The sequence below is a fragment of the Hippocampus comes genome, unplaced genomic scaffold, assembly GCF_001891065.2.
Source record: "Hippocampus comes isolate QL1 unplaced genomic scaffold, H_comes_QL1_v1.1 scaffold93, whole genome shotgun sequence".
NCBI lineage: Eukaryota > Metazoa > Chordata > Actinopteri > Syngnathiformes > Syngnathidae > Hippocampus > Hippocampus comes.
In genome coordinates this window covers 739163-742040 of record NW_017805481.1, presented here as the reverse complement: position 1 = coordinate 742040, position 2878 = coordinate 739163, and the positions used below count along the sequence as shown (strand labels likewise).

The following is a 2878-nucleotide window of genomic DNA, read 5'->3' as shown; positions in this document are numbered from 1 at the left end:
GTGAAACCCTCAGTTAGTTAGTTAGTTAGTTAGTTAGTTAGTTAGTTAGTTTGTTAGTTAGTTAGTTCTGGACTTCTCTGTTTGTCTTGGGAAAATGTTCACCTCTCTTCCAGAGAGCTTCATCAGTTCATGAAACAAGGCTTGGTTAACTTGGGACAGAGCAGCCTCCTGCTGAGACAAATGAGCTACTATTGTGCGGAATCTAAGAGTTGCTGATTTAAAAAAAATGCATCTATGTCAAATTATCACACGACCGAAGCCGAGACTTCGGCGTGTGTGCGTGCGCGTTCGTGCGTAAGACAAAGCGCGTGTATTTGGTGTGCGTGCGCGTGCGATAAGATGGCGTCATACGTGCGCCTCCCAGCTTCTGGAGTGTGTGAGTGTGTGTCAGTGTGTGAACTGTGTGTGTTCAGTAAGCAGCAGCAGCAGCAGCAGGACGATCAGTCGTGCTGCGGCAGACGTGCTGCTGGATCCGAGAAAGCGAGACCGCTGCGGGACACTTTTTGGAAACCTCCATCGCAACCCTACACTCGATTGGACTTGCACGGGAGTCCGCTTAACTTTTGGTCCGCTATGGATCGTCTACCAGCGCGGACCAGACGGCGCGTCTTGGCACCAAAACGGTCGTGATTGTCATCCGCTGGATCGGAACAGGAGAGCTCGAACTTTTGGTTGTTTTCCCTTGTTGGCGTTCTGCACGTTGGTGACTACATGTGAGCGCCACTGGGGACCAAGGTCAACTTTTATCGCTCATGGGGTAAGTTTTAGAACATTTAAGAGTGACAGTCGAAAGATGCTAACAAAGAGAGTCAACCCCCCCCCCCCTCCAAAGTTTGGCGCTTAAGTCATAGCGCAGATGTGGCAACCGCTGCAATTGCGCGTCTTTGCGCGCGCACGCGCGTGTTTAATGTCTAGCACGTTGTCGTTAAACATTAAATATAAGACGGTGGCTGTACAGTGGGCTCTGCATCATTTGCTGTCGTGCGCATGCACGTACATGTATACGGGGGTGATGTTGAAGGGTCAGTGAAGGGGGGGGGTGGCTGAAAGCCGTTGTGCAGCCTGCTGTGTCTCCCCCCCCCCACCTCACCCACTGCTACGACCCCTCCGATGTTGTTGAGGCTTGTTCATCCGTCACTCTAAAGAAGGCATTGTATTGAGAGGATGTATTAATAAGACAAAAGCCTCCATTATCACCAGCACCATGACCCCCCCCTACGCCCCCCCCATGTTCCGACTAAATCTCTTGGGTCAGAGATGTCCTCCCCAGAGAAAGGCTCAAACAATGGTAGACTTAACACGCTGCTGTTGTTGAAAGCACGCACAAAGCTTGCCACTACTTAAAAAGGCATCGCGACTGTCTCGTACTAAAAAAAGGCCTCAAACGGTACAAGTTGTTTCCTGTGAGTAAAAACAGCCCTGGAGGTGTCGGCAGTGCTTTGGCGAGAAGCGCCAAATCACTATGAGATAAGATGATAAGGCGGAGGAAATAATGTTTATTGCTCAGATAAAAGCGCTTGATCCGTCATTCGCTTCGCTGTGGTAGGGACGGCAGGAGCGAGTGTGGCAAAGTTATGATGTGCAAAGAAAGCAACTCGACCCAAAAAAAAAAATTTAAAAGGGGGAGAAAAAAAAGCATGTGGATGTTTTAAGATAGTAGACCCGCATGTGAGGAGGAAACACGCTCGGCAGCATCGGGTTGGAGGCTTATCAAGTGCCGAAGGCTCTGTCGGCAGCTTCATTGATGGCAGTGTCGCGCCAGAGTTGCTCAGTTTGTTTTGGGTGCCCCTTCTTGGGCAATCCCAGCAGACCGCCGACCGAAAGGAGTCGAGGCGCCAATAGTCCATCTCGCATTTTGGTTTTTTGTGTAATTGCGTGGCTCATTGAACCAGAACAAACACTTGGCTTCCTCCCTGGAGCCTGTTTTGGTTTCTTCGCACACGGGTCTTCTTTGTCTTTTTTGGGGTTTCATCTCACAACATTTTTGAACAGATGGGGGTTGTCAATTTCTGTGCCTTGGTACAATCTCTATGAATGTTGCCCATCGGAGCGACAAATTGTTATTTTTGTGTCCAGGGTTGGAAAATGAAAGTCAAATAGTAACATGAAGGGTAAAAAAAAAAATGCAGCAACTTTAAGAACACCAACTGAAATATACTGTAAAGCGGTAAATCTCCACATAAGGCACTCCAAATTTTATAAATGGCTTTTAGTCCAAAAGGAAGAGATCTGGTCCTGAGCTGTGAAGGTAAATAATTCAAACTCTTGAATCAGCAGCATAGCATTCAAAATATTGGCCTCCAAATTTAGTACCTGGTCCCAATCCACTCAGGTGCAAAAATGTTCCCAGGCAGTAAAAGGTCCACAATAGCTTTGACTAATATCCCACTGACAAGCTGCTATACATGAAAAGTCAAGTCTCCACATTGGGTGCGTCAAATTTGGGGTCAAAAAGGCACAGATGTTCCCAAGATGTACAAGCCAGGGGTTAAACAGATGAAATTGTCATTCCAGAAAAAAATCCATTGTACCCTGGAAGCTATACTTTTCACCCAAAGTTTTGTACCCGGAGTCGTTCTCAGTCTGCAAAAGTCCAAATGAAGCGTATAAAAAAACAGTCAGGGCACACAGTACATTGTTTTCCTTTTGTCTGAGAGCACATGGCATAAGTAGTAATCAATATGAGGGAAGTGCAAGGCCGCATGTTTGTCTTGCAGAGCGTTGCCGGCATGTCGCGCGTAACCCGAGATCGGGATTTAGCGTGAGAATTGGCGTCAACGTAGATCTGTCAAACAAATAAACAGATGTTTAACTGCATGCGGGGATAAATAAATGACAATTGAGCGCTGGGAACTGGATTTGCGAGGGGACTTTCTTT

The 2878-nt window shown here is 47.3% G+C and overlaps 1 protein-coding gene across 1 annotated transcript in view; it reads left to right on the top strand.

The window, feature by feature from the left end:
- Positions 1 to 429: 429 nt before the first annotated feature.
- Positions 430 to 2878, top strand: part of s1pr2 (sphingosine-1-phosphate receptor 2) — an 18961-nt gene continuing 16512 nt past the window's right edge. The window contains exon 1 of the mRNA XM_019875762.1: positions 430 to 757. The gene's annotated coding sequence lies outside the window, so the exon portion shown is untranslated. The remainder of the gene's footprint in view (positions 758 to 2878) is intronic.